The sequence below is a fragment of the Abramis brama genome, assembly GCF_963993115.1.
Source record: "Abramis brama genome assembly, chromosome: 20".
Classification (NCBI taxonomy): domain Eukaryota; kingdom Metazoa; phylum Chordata; class Actinopteri; order Cypriniformes; family Leuciscidae; genus Abramis; species Abramis brama.
The window spans coordinates 8,587,295-8,601,424 of record NC_139982.1 but is presented as its reverse complement, the minus strand read 5'-3'; the positions used below and the strand labels follow the sequence as shown (position 1 = coordinate 8,601,424).

Sequence of the window (14,130 nt, the reverse complement as noted above, 5' to 3'; positions counted from 1 at the left end):
GATTCACAAAAATCACAAAATCGAGAGCGATCATGTGTAGGAAACAAGCACGTAGCAGTTATAAAAACAGCAACTTATGAGAGACGATCTCCTTACACTGGTTCAAGTTCAAGTACCACTTCCAAGTCGGGTTTCAAGTTTCGGTTCGCGCTTAGTTCCACCAGCCACTGTTAACATATCCCCTCTACTATGACATACCTGCCAACCTTGAAGACATTTTATGAGTACAACCCCACCCCCCCACCAGGACTTTTACCAAGAGGTAAGTTAGCTTGACTTTTGATAAATGTCTTTGTGTCATGTCCAATTGACAGCTCATCATCGGGCAGCTGGTGTTCACTGGATTTGTACAGAGTGGGTTGGCATCCTCTCTTTACTTCTTCCATCATTTCCACAACACACTCAGGTTTTCAGAAGGCCAAAAGCATTTTTTTTGCAACTGTAGCTCCAATATCTGCAGCAATATGGGCACACATGGCTCTTCTTTCTGCAGGTTCTGATTTGCGGTTTCAAATAAAGGTATAGCTCTCTTTAACAAAAGAGCATACAGCTTGGACTGTGGGTCAGTCAGGAAAGCATACCTCTGTGGTTTTGTCACCGTGGGCGGGGTCACATTAAAAATAATTAAATGAGATGAGAACGACTGACATCTCTCTCTTTTCTTACAGATTACATGAACTGAGAATATTTGTTTTTTATATAAATTACTCCATTTAAAAGAAGAGAATTCAAGCTTCATGCCTGTGTGTCTGTATGCCTGTTTGACTGAGTATTCGCTGAGTTATTGTTCATTTTCGGACGCGTTTCAGAATGGACTTCACTGACAGAGAGAAGGCAGAACTCGCATCATATTTATTTTTCTTTATTTGGCAAAAAGCACAACACTTTGTTTTTATTGTGAGTATACACAAAAAATAATACACACTTAACAGGATCGATTGATGTATGAAACTTGTTTTTAACATCAAAGTTAACACAGTATTTAGTCTCTCCTTTGCACTGATAAGGAAAAAACGAGCAGATCACGCCGGCGTGATTGCCGACCTCAGAGGGTTAATAAAGTCAGTAAAAGGAAATATCCTATTCTTATCATATAATGAATATTAATGTGAAAAAAAAATCATTCAAACTTTAAAGGGGTCATATAATGGTACATGCACTTTTACAAGTTGATTGTACTGAAATGTGTGTTGGCAGTGCCTGTACACAACCATCATATAATGATAAAAATCCATACAGTGTTTTTTTTTTTTATCTACTTATATGTTTTCCCCTCTCTCAAATCAAGCCGTGTGACGTCACACGTTTGGATGCCCCCCCCCCACGATTGTTGATTGACAGCAGCGTTTCAACACGGACCCGCCCTCACTCGTGAGCAAGCTGTCAATCATAGTCCGCGCGGACCGGCACGGTCATTGTTGATACGCTGGAGCACTGCACTGCATGAAAATTGGGTTCCCTTTCGAGGGAACTCGCACTGCGTCGTTGAAAACGACTCTTTGGGGACGCTCCCTTCGCGTGCGCCTCTGAAGTATGAATGAAACTATTCCAATCCTGATTGGTGTTGCGTCATGACGTAACATGTGACGGCATAACCGGATGCATAAAAGTGACGCTGGCACAAACACACATTAGCTTTCGCTCTTCAGCAAGCGCTCTCTGTGAAACTGTCTGTCTTATTTGATGTTGTTTGTCAGTGAAATCCTCTTTATTATGGCGAGTGAAAGATACAATAAGTGTGTGCACCCCTGCTCTATATTTCTCACGGGTGGGGACACGCATCAGTTGTGTGTACACTGTTAGGAGCGCAGCACGCACAGGCAGTTCTCGAGGGGGCTGCCTGTGAACACTGTGAAAGTACTATAGAGTGCTGCGCTCCCACTTGGCTCGCGATCCCCGCGGTTCGGGTCCCGCGTCCGTTGAGGCGGCGCGGCGGCTTAGATCGTGGGGATCGCAGAAGGATCTCGCGGATGAGAACGAGACTGCCGAGGCAATTTCATGTTCATCATCCGCAGATTCTATAACGCTCGCTCACAAAGCAGAAGCCCGCGATGTGGCTTCTTCTGCCCGTGACGAGTGCCCGATGCTCGAGCTATCTGCTTCTGAGGAAGTGGATGTGCTCAGCATCGGGAACGAGGAACATGAGTCACACTCGCCGGTGTTGTTGTAACCAAAAAATAAAAAGTTGTCCCACTACATTGCAATACAGAATCTATAGTAGCTCGAAACTCGCGTTAGTCGAGGCAGCGCGTAGATGACGGCTACTCTGCAATAAAGATTCTGTGTGGGTGCGAGGCATGCACTGTCAGCTCCTGAGGGTGCTGGCTGTGGTTTTTAAGAAATATCTCGATGCACACAGCCGTGCGTTTCGGGTGTTTAAGCCTTGCGCCCGTTGACTTTCTTTTCAAAGATATGAAAGCCAAATATATTGTGAACGACTCGAATCTCGCGTTTGTCGAGGCAGCGCTTAGATTACGAGTCTGCAAAAAAAGGGACACACGCGATCTGTGAAATAATACTGTTTGGGTGCGAGGCATTCACAATCAGCTCCTGAGGGTGCTGGCAGTGTTCACTGAGAAATATATCGGCGCGCGTGCAATCCGTGCGCTGTCGAATGTTTCAACCTCGCACCTGATGACTTTCTTCTCGAGGGATGAAAGCCAAATATATTGTAACGGCTCGAATCTCGCGTTTGCCGAGGCAGCGTGTAGATTACGAGACCCTATAAATAAATATTAAAACAGTATTGTCTGGTGATTATGGCTGCATTCAATTCTATTAATTAAAATGATGGAATTGAAATGATAGAATATATTATCTGACTTTAAGAAGTTAGATATTTTAATTCAACCTACCATCCAGACCGTGTTTCACTTATCGGGTGTTTTTGGCTGCATTTAATTATGAAGAATTAAAATGATGAGCAGCGAACGTCGAAAATCGTTTAAGATTTTTCCCTGCTGGTCCTCCGCTTCAGGGTATCGAAAACGAGACGAAGATGGCTGTCCCCCCAGTGGAGGGATGAGCGAGAATCGCTCCTCCGCGGAGCCCTCAGGAAATCGATGTTTGTGCAGCTTCAAGTGAGCTTCGGGACACATCGGTTTTAAGCGAATGCACGCTGTAAAAGGCGCCCAAAAGGCTTGCGGCCAGGCAGTGTTCGCGTTCGCCCATCGGAACTGTTTTCGATTTATTCCCTGCCGGTCCTCCGCTTCAGGGTGTCGAGAACGAAACCCAAAGAGTCTCCCCTCTGGGGGAGCCCTCAGGAAATCGATATCTGTATCCCGCCGTAAAGTGCGCTTCGGGCCACAATGATTTCCAGCGAACGCACACCGTGGCGTTCACCCCAAACGCTAGCAATAGGGCACCGTCTATGGTCACAAAATCTTTCTCGACTTTTTCCTGCCGGTCCTCCGCTTCAGGAGGTCGAGAATAGTGCTCGAAAAACACCCGAGGTCAGTCTCGAGGGGCTGGTTCCCTTAGTAGATTTTGTAGAAGAATGGCAACGCCTTCCGAATATATCTATATGGGTCCTGAATATTATTAAATATGGGTAAAGACGGCAGTTCGGTCACCGACCTCCCAAGTTTGCTGGGGTGGTACCGACTGCAGTGGTTCCAGAACAGGCTCGGGTTATGGAACAAGAGGTACAGAACTCTACTGGTCAAAGGGGCCATATAAATTGTTCCCCTACCAGAGAAAGAGTCCGGGTTTTACAGCCAGTACTTTATAGTTCCAAAGGAGGATGGCGAGCTGAGGCCGATTTTAGATTTGAGGCAGTTGAATCGTTCTCTGAGGAGATTCAGGTTCAAGATGCTCACTATTCCCATCATCGTGAATCAAATCAGATCCGAGGATTGGTTTGTCACGATAGAGCTCCACTGAGGCTCCACGCAGCAGCTCTGGCTCCACTGAGGCTTCAGGGCATCCGTATTCTGAATTATATCGATGACTGACTCATATTGGCCCAGTCTCGAGATATGGCAATTCGGCATCGAGATGTCGTTCTTGGCCACATTCAGAAATTGGGGTTGAGACTCAACACTAGGAAAAGTGTGTTAAAACCAGCTCAGAAAACTACTTTTCTGGGCATAGTATGGAATTCGGTTACGGTGCAGGCACGTATGTCTCCCGCACGTGTCGAAATCCATCCTGACCAAGGTGTCAGGCATAAAGCTAGGCCAGGCCATCACTGTAAAGCAATTTCAAAGACTGCTGGGCCTCATGGCAGCGGCATCCAACATTATTCCTTTGGGCCTTCTTCACATGAGGCCCCTTCAGTGGTGGCTCAAAGCCAAGGGGTTTTTCCCCCAAGGGGAATCCGTTCCGTATAATAAAGGTTACGCGCAGATGCCTTCGTTCCTTATTAATATGGAAGAAATCTTGGTTCTTGTCCCAAGGGCCAGTATTAAGGGCGTCATGTCGCCGGAAAACCATTTCAACAGACGCTTCCCTCACTGGCTGGGGCGCGGTTATCGGCCGCTTTGCCAGGGTCTGTGGTAGGACCATCATCATTCTTGGCATATAAATTGCCTAGAAATGTTGGCTGTGTTCAGGGCTCTGAGGAGTTTCCTCCCAGACATCAAAGGTTACCACGTCTTGATACGTTCGGACAATACATCAGTGGTAGCGTATCTGAACCGACAAGGGGGACTCAGATCGCGCCCTCTATCCAGATTGGCGCATCAGATTATTTCAGGGTGAACGTCGCGTTCGTCTGTGCCGAATATTGTCGGAAACGAACCATGACGTATGCAGAGCGCTCGCGCCGGAGGTGTGAATGGCTCTAATTACCATATGAATAGCAGCTCTCGCCAGAGAAAGGCTTGCATTTCCTCACTCACTATTGGTTGAACCCACGTGGTTTAAACAAGAAAAATCACTCGTGATTGGTTGGCAGATGTTACTATTGGTCACCCTCGCTCATTATAAATTCAAAAAATTATAATATTCATATAAATAATAAAATATAAATTATTTTTTTATATTCTTAATATGCTATTCTGTGGTATATTCATGTCATTGTTAACATATGGACTACACTATTATTACCATCAAGGACATGAATTTATAAAGGAAAGGAAAATTTGCCAGGGACATGCTGTTTATTCAAAGAAAGAGCTTTATTAGCACAGACACAAAACAATATACACCTATGTACAAAGCATAGATCATCTGCACACACAACAAATTGGAAGCTCAGTGTCTGTTTTCATCTTTGGAGCTGTAGGTGACTAGCAGCGTTCTCTCTGAATTCGATCCACTTTGAAAACGTCTGTGGTGCGTTGCCCTGTATTTAGGAGTCGCCTCTAATCTCGACTGCAGCGTAGCACAGAGCTCTGTGAGCTCCTGGCTGGTGGTTGAACTTTATCGGACATCAGATCTATGGTGGCGCACTTCCAAATGCCCACGTCATCCTCACCTAGCACACCGTCTCGCTTCTAACAGCTGTAAAAACAACCAATACAGACAATCAGTACTGTGATGCACTGTGTATGGACACAAAACATCTATTAATGCACGTGAAAAATAGTCACATTGACTAAAAATCTTACCCTCTTTCTTCTCGCTCGACTCCGAGCTGAACTCTTCACAGCTTCGGCCTGCAATGCCAGATCTGGTTGTTTGTACCTGAAGCTCCTGCGTACTGTCTCGTAGTATGTCTTACAGGCAGCTGGAAAACAATTAAATGAGAGTGATATGAATGAAAAAAACGCAAGTCACAGTAAAATGAAACAAGGAGAAAATAGTAAAAGTTACTTACAATGTCGTCATGATCAGCGTCATGAAAATCTGGACTTGCAGACATAGCTCTGAGTAAATGTGAGGTTACGCCCTCGTTATGAGGCGAGGTTACTCTAGGTTTTTATGAAAGGAAAAAAATAAAAGAATGTAAGATTCTTTTATTTTATTTTTTTACCTTGATCCAGTTCGTAGCGCCCACAATTTGTCTCAGAGTTGTGAAGATGGCATACGGCTTCCTGTAAATTACAGGATTATTTACAATTATTAAACAAATAATAGCCATCACCCATCGTTATGAGGCGAGGTTACTCTGTGGAAACAAAATGTATAGCCGTGTTTCCACCGCAGGAACTTTCCCCAGGAACTAGGAACTTTGGGCTGGTACTCGATGTGTTTACACCGCAGGAACCAGGGTCTAAATGAAGTTCCGGGTAAATATTTCCCCCTCCGATAGTCCCTGCTCATGAGGTAGTACTTTTTCAAAGTTCAGGAACTTTCAGGGGTGGGACTTGTGCGCTGCACAAGCTGATTGGTTGTGTTCACGCCGCATTTTGGTTGGATGACTCCACGCAGCATTTTCTTTATTTTTAACCTCCCTTTTAAAAAGTGGCTTCATGCAGTAAAGTTGTCTGTCTGCAAATATGGAATTTAATAAAAAAAACTGGGGGACTGGCGACGAGTTTCAGTCTTTATTATTTGGGTATTTGTGGAAGAGGAAACTTTCTGCGCGTTCGTCACAGCCATCTCACGGCCAATGTCTGCAATAGCTGATAACATACAATTTTATATCTAACGTTAGCATTACGAGCTCTGAACACGCTTTATCAGTGCTCGTCTCTTTTCTGCCACAGCTTTTAATATTAAGTCATTATGTTTACACATTGACATCTATTGCAAGGCAAACACACAGGATTGAAATAGCGCATTGAGGTTGGTAACAAACAACTATTTACATGACTGTCACTATTTATGATTGATAGACGGGGTTCAGGCTTTTTTTAAGCGTATTTGCGCAAAAGGAAATACCTTGTCTAATTTTATACGCATACGAGCTTTCTGAACACGCTTTAGTATCAGTGCTCGTCTATTTTGTTATGTTAATTACCTCGTTAGTAAACCAATAACTGCAGCACAGTTTGAATCTCCTCCATACTTATAAATGTGGCGCTCAAAACTGATTACTGTCCGTCGCAGACTGGGAGGAGCAGTTGCACGCAGTTTACCTTCCCGGTACTTTAGACCGCGGTGTAAACGCAGAAAGCAACCGGTCTGGGGCAAAAAAGGTTCCTGGGAAAAAAGTTCCTGGGACAAATTGTTCCGGGTAATTTCGGTGTAAAAGATACCGATTAAGATCGGTATCTATAACGGATCTTTTTCTTATACAAGAGAATGAAAGCATATTCTTTGAATATTACCTTTAAAATGTTTGTAAGCTTTTATGAAAGTAAAAAAATAAAAGAATGTAAGATTCTTTTATTTATTTTTTTACCTTGCTCCAGTTCGTAGCGCCCACAATTTGTCTCAGAGTTGAGAAGATGGTATACTGCTTCCTGTAAATTACAGGATTATTTACAATTATTAAAGGAGTCATAACCTGCAATTTTCACTTTTCCACGAGAATCAATGTATGTTATGATCGACTAACGATTATACACTGGCCGGGAAGCCGATATTTAAAAGTGAAGCGTTTGTTTACCTCAGGGTAAATAAACCAGCGCGCGTGCACGCGCACTCAAATACGAGATTTTGATTTCAGCTCCCTCTTGACGTCATGAGGTAGTAGGATATACCATATATGGACACCGCAGCAGGAAGCCCCCCTTCCCCTCTCCCCCTCATATTCAGTTCAGTCGAGAAAGATGGAGAAACCGAGTGCACACCGGACTTGCTCTGTGGTTGATTGCCATAAAAAACATGTAAATGTGTTTTATCTCCCAAAATCGGACGAAACTATCAGGGACCAGTGGATGAAATTCATTTTTAATGACGCTGTCCCAGCAACCCTTTCAACTGGCATATCGTTATGTGTGTGCGCTAAACATTTTACACCTGAATCATTTACAAATTTGGGGCAATATCAGGCGAAGTTGGCCTCGAAGCTCCGTTTGGGAAAAGGTGCCATCCCAACCATCAGGGACTTGCCTGAAATTGATACGGTAAGACTGTTTTTCAGGATGGTATTTTAGCAAATGAGCCACTTCACTGGACATTAGTGAATCATCTAATACAGTGGTTCTCAAACCTGTCCTGGCGTACCCCCAACACTGCACGTTTTCTTTGTCTCCCTAATAAAACACACCTGATTCAACTCATCAGCTCATTCACCCATGTTATAATGAGCTGATGAATTGAATCAGGTGTGTTTGATTAGGGCGACAAAGAAAACGTGCAGTGTTGGGGGTACGCCAGGACAGGTTTGAGAACCACTGATCTAATACACTGTGACTCACTGAAAAGTACATAAATATAGTTTAAAATATGATACATTGTTATTATGAAGTTTGCCCTCAGTGATAAACAGACAAGAAAATGATACAGCTATATTTTCATAGAATTGTATATTATATAACTATGACAACATATCATTGTATTGATTTTTTATAGAATAGATAACGATACATAGATAAATAAAACAAACAGTCAAGTAATAATAAACATAAAGAAAAACAACACGTTACCTGTCTAAAGAAGAAAAATATTGAATGTCTAAATAACGTGAAACAAGGCAAAAACAGCACATGATAGTAAACGTCTCATCTCAATAACCACTGTAAGCTGATAAAATAAGTAGACTACATCTCCGTTAATGTAATCGACATTAAATAAAAGGTAAACCTATGTGGGAGAAAATAGCAACAAACGTTTTAGCTCGTTACTGATGTTAATGTATGTCTCAGTCAAAATGATTGTCTTTACCATTCAGAGACATCTTGATGTAGACGTTCATCCAACAACTCTACATCTTCCCTTTCCAGCTCTGGTTCAGAGTCCGGCTCAAACATGTAGGGTTGAATCCCGTAGGTCGCGGCCGGGTCGGGTTCATTCACCACTTGCGCCATGATGTCAGTTTGTAATGATGCTGAAGTTACCTGCGTGTCAACCCCCCTCCTTCCTTCAACCAATCAACGCGCCCCTCATTTGCATTATTAAAATGAGTGTCCACGACAGCCAAAACATCGCATTGATCTCGCGAGACAATAATGCCTTCAGAAATAAGGGTAAAAGTAGGTCTGTGTTTATTTTTTTTCCACTTTTCTTTTTTAGAAGGGCCTGAAAGACTATAATACAGCAGTAGGTATCCAATGTAATACTAGGTTATGACTCCTTTAAAATAAATGGAAAAATATAAATTAATATGACTGAATCAAGCTGACTTCATTAGGTTGTATTAGTGAAAGAACATTTAGGGTGAAAATGTTTCTTTAATGTAATACCTGCACAGTGTAATACTGGGTTACTGGTTTTCTTCAATAAATCTTTGCACATAGTGAATCACATTGACTTTTTAGCCCCTTTCACACAGAGATTCCGGAAAATACACGGATAAAGTGAAGTGGGATTTGACATGGGTTCGTTTGATTTTGGTTCATTCACACTGCCAGTGATTTTCCGGAATCAGAGAGTGTGTTCACACACAACCCGTAAAAATCCCGTAAAGTAACGTGACATCGATGTGACTTGTAATGTCTCAGCAGCATCTTAAATTTGCTTATGAGCTGTGATTTTTCTCTCAAGAAACCACGCTTGTGCATTTTTTTTTTTTCTGATTCGATCATAAACTTGCACATTGCATACCGTTTCACAGCTGGCGAACGATCCCGGCTTCAGCGTCATCACTACGACACGGCATTTTATTACGGCTTTTGTTCACACAGCGCGCGCTCCGGGACTGAACACGGCAATGTTACTAAGTCCCCAACCCGGCATCGATGCCGGCATCAATCCCGGGTCGTGTTTGCGTTCACACAGGCAATTCAGGCAATTTTCCGGCAATTTGCCGGGATCATCGCGCTGCGTGAAAGGAGCTTTTGTCATGTTACATCTGTAAAGTTCAGATTAAGGACTGAGAGGACACTAAACATTGAGATGATGCAGTGATTGAGTGTGTGTTTAAAGCATGTGTCTGTGGACAGACGTCACACTTGCTGTTCTCATCCATTACATGTGTCTCTCTTATTTCTCAGTCTGTTTTCATTCTTCATCTTCATTAGTTCCTCTCTCATTTCCTGAATGGATATGTTGTTGGAATCTCTGCTGCTGGACGGGGGTCTCTTTGTGTCCAGGACAGTCATCTCTCTGTGGGACACGGCCGGAATCTGTCCCTGTTCTCTCTGGATCCTCTCAACTCTGTGAGCCATAAGTGAGAGACCACTGACACTGATGTCCCATTCAGCTCCACTGTAAACACACTGTTAAATGTTTCTGTTAATTTACACCCAAATTTCAACATGATTAACCTGTCATTTTTAATAACTGCGCCTTACTGTTAATTTTAGGAAATATATGTTAAATAACACCTCATTTTTGTTATTTAACCGCAAAATCGAAAATTCAAGCAAAGATGTCGGATAGAGTAAGATGGTCTGGTATGTTTGGAGATAAATGCCGATATGCAATTTTATGCTTATTATAAAAAAAAAGTTATTATTTATCAGTGGAGAAGTTAGCAATTTCATTTCGTTTTTTTTAAGTTGCTAAACAACGACTGATTCAATCAATAGTCGACGGTGCAATCCATTACTAACAAACTAAATATTGTATGCATTTACTGAATGAAGATTAGACTAATTAAACACCTGATTTATCTACTGCAAATGTTAATTTTTTTTTTTTGCATTCTGGGAAGGAGCGTAGAAGAAGGCATTTGAACCTGCAACGAGCACGGAGATCCATGTCGGAAGATCGCAGTGGTTACATCAACCAAAATCACAATAATCCGGTGAGATTAAAGAGTTTCTTGAAAGTCATGCATAGTTTTAACATCTGTCAGTGATGTTGATGTAACATTATACTAAATGCCACGGACTTACAACACATGAAATTAAGTGAATTAGCTAGCTAGCTAGCTCCTAATGAGCCAAGGGGATTCAAGCTAGCAACATTTCGATAGTTTGTCCATTAATTTTAGAAACAATGCGCTTATTTTAATGTCCATTTATGTATATGATCTAAATCTATAAACAATAGGCTAACGTTAGGCCTATAACGTTTAAGTAGCATTCCCGTGGTCAAGTTTGTGTGGCATTCTTGCCATGTGCACATCTGGTAAGCAGATTCATCCTGAAAATCACACGGCTAACATAAATCTATTTACTGATAGCTGTTTATGATGCTAGATAGTTGGTCTAAGACTGTATTTAATGAATGCATGTCAGCTGCTCGTCTTTGATGGATTATAGCTGTTTGGGCTACCAGACATGCTGGTGTGACTATTTTATGTGCAGGTTTTAGCCTATCAATGAGGTAAACCCAGCAAAAACAGCTACTACTGATCGGGCTAGTGCAGTATCTAGCAAACTTATGTGAACAGCTATTCTCTTTTAATTGCATTGGCATAGTGCACCCTATTTTGTGTGTTTTTTTTTGTTTTTTTTTGCTGTTTTGATTATCATTGAGTTGTAGATCAATGTTTACATTTTTTTTTTTTTTTTATTACAGATGCAGATGCAGGGTACCATTCCTGATCACAATGCTGTTCAAGATGATATCCCAGGATTTATATCTCAGAACCAGGTGGAAATTTGAATGGTTTCTTACTTGCTTTAATTTAGCAATTTACTACTAATCTATCAATAAGTCTAATTGGCTTGCATAATGTTTTCTTGCCAAATTTGTGGACAACAGTCAGCCACCCCTGTGGCCTATGTGAGGCACATAAAAATTAACAGCAACATACCCAATTTAGTACTGCAGTGCTGTATGCCTAATTGCCAAAGGACATTTAAAAAATGTGCTGGTCTGAAGGTACATATTTACAGACATCATAAGGATAATATTGTTCAGCCAAGATCGATTAGGCTAGTGGATTTTACGTGTCATGTTTCCTCCTGCCGTGCCAAATGTGACTCCTTGACTGAGTTTTATTCTCATCTTAAGGTGCACATCAAAGAAGGACGAACTATTGTTTGTCCCTTCAAGCAATGTGATAAAACATTTACTGTGGTTTCTACATTTACATCGCATTTGTCAAGAAAACATAGAAGAAGTGAAAAGGGCTATTTAATGGATTCTGTTATCAGTCTGGCTGGTGTAAGTGGACCTAGTGGTCCTCATGGAGACAGTGATTCGCAGTGTGATGTGGAGATTGATGCTGCTGACAATGCAGATCATTTGGAGTTTAGCCCAGAAAATATTGAAGATTCACTTTTTTTGAGGAATCTTGCTCTGTTTTATCTTAAACTAGAGGCAAAATTACTGCTTCTGGCCTCCACCATTCAGACAATCATTGAAGATATGCAGTCAATACATGATCTCAGCCAGTCTCAGTTATTTTCTAAATTGGATGAGAAGTTACGTCAGATGGGGATTTCAGATGATTCAATTAGGGCTCTAATTGATGATCTGAGAGCTGAAGATCTTTTCCGAACTCACAATACACACAACATTAAAAACAGATCTACGGAGAAAGACTGTTTTCAAGAGTCAATTTAATTATGTCGAACCTGTTCCAATATGCCTGGGACAAAATGAAGCCGGCAAGGACAGCTTTGCCCATTATCAGTGGTGGAAAGTAACTAATTACAAATACTTTCGTTACAGTACTTGAGTAGATTTTTAGATTTTTTTCTACTTTCTTGAGTATAATTAAATTGTGGTACTTTTACTTTTACTTGAGTAGAATTAAAATAAAGTATTCAGCTTCTCTACATTTATTTTTCACCAAAAGTACAGAGTACTTTGACAAAGGTGCCGACGGAGCAACAGAGCGAGCTTACATTTCACAAACACTTTTCAAACGACTGCGTGCGGTGGAGGCTGAGCCCTCAGCCCTGCGCTTCAGCCAATAACAGACAGGTCTGAAGCGCTTCAGCCAATAAGAGACAGGTCTGACTCGGGTGCAAAACCAATCAAACCTTCCAGTTCAGCTGGGGGGCGGGGCGTTCAAACCGCGCTTTGACATTCAATCACTGGCGCTCGTGTTTAGAATCCGTATTGCTAACGTTTCAATATTTTATTGAATATAAGTGAGCTATGCTCATATTCAGATTTTAAAATGTAATTGTGGCAACTCCTGAAATGGGTCATCCCATTGATATTACCAGAGCATTGAGCAGTTTAAGTAAATAAAAAACTCGGCTCATAACATGGACACCGTTATTGCTTGGACAGAGCAAGAACAATGTAAGTGTCTTGAAAACATTAACACAGTTCAACTGAAAGGTAAAGCTCACCCTCTTTAACAATACAATTAAACTAAATGTACGAAACAAACTTTGTACAAAGCTGAAAAACCCTCAACAACAGTGAAATGAGATTGCATGATTTGTCTGTCAATCATATGCATGTAAAAGCAATAGGAGGCTCCCAGCACATTTTCGGTAGAACGAAAAAAAGAGCATTTAATTTAATGTTAACCATACCCCCCTTATTTTTTTTTTTTTATTTTTTTTTTTTACTGGCATTTTTTTATTCATACTACATCTCTCTTTTTTATCGGACCTTTCACTTAACCTTCTTTGCTTTCAATTATGAAATTATTCAAATAAAAACATTCAAATGATCTTACCTGTACTTACTTTTAAAGATTAGTAATAAAACATTTTCTCTTGACAACAGGGAAAGCTAGTATGTTTGCTTAGCATACCGTCAAAAACTACAATTTATCAGTTTAATATCATGTTTTGCTTCAAAATCAAAATTACTTGAAATTACTTCTGTGGTTTTATGTGTGAGAATATATTATTTTATTAAATTATATAATACAGGTTATGTTGATTAGCATTGCATTAATGGGTTAGTTCACCCAAAAATGAAAATTAGCCCATTATTTACTCACACATAATTAAATGTCCTGGCTCCTCCAAGTTTTATAATGGCAGTGAATGGCTGGAAAAAATTTAAAACCCAAAAAAGTGCATCCATTCATGATAAAAAAAAATACTCCACATTGCTCCAGTGGGTTAATAAAGGCCTTCGGAAGCGAAGCCATGGGTTTTTGAAAAATACCCATATTTATAACTTTATAATCTAAAATAACTAGCTTCCGCCAGATGATTGTACACATACTAAGCAAATTGACTTGCGCCACAAGAGTAACCTGTGACACATGTATGATGTAGAATGTAGGAGTATCGTAAGCTTAGACGCCTCTCGTGGTTTAAACAAATAGGGCTGTGCAACAAACTGAAGCTCCTCTTCTATAATATATACACGTTGTGCGTCGAGTCA

The 14,130-nt window shown here is 41.1% G+C and overlaps 2 long non-coding RNA genes across 2 annotated transcripts in view; one reads left to right on the top strand and one right to left on the bottom strand.

Annotated features, from left to right (window-relative positions):
* Window positions 1-14,130, top strand: part of LOC311071495 — a 165,838-nt gene that overhangs the window by 3,756 nt on the left and 147,952 nt on the right. The gene's annotated exons all lie outside the window — the stretch shown is intronic.
* On the bottom strand, window positions 5,155-5,978 carry LOC311071494. The gene is made up of 4 exons (XR_014603867.1): window positions 5,918-5,978; window positions 5,762-5,855; window positions 5,553-5,671; window positions 5,155-5,445 (listed from the first exon to the last, which is right to left on the bottom strand). It is a non-coding gene; the product is annotated as an uncharacterized lncRNA (long non-coding RNA).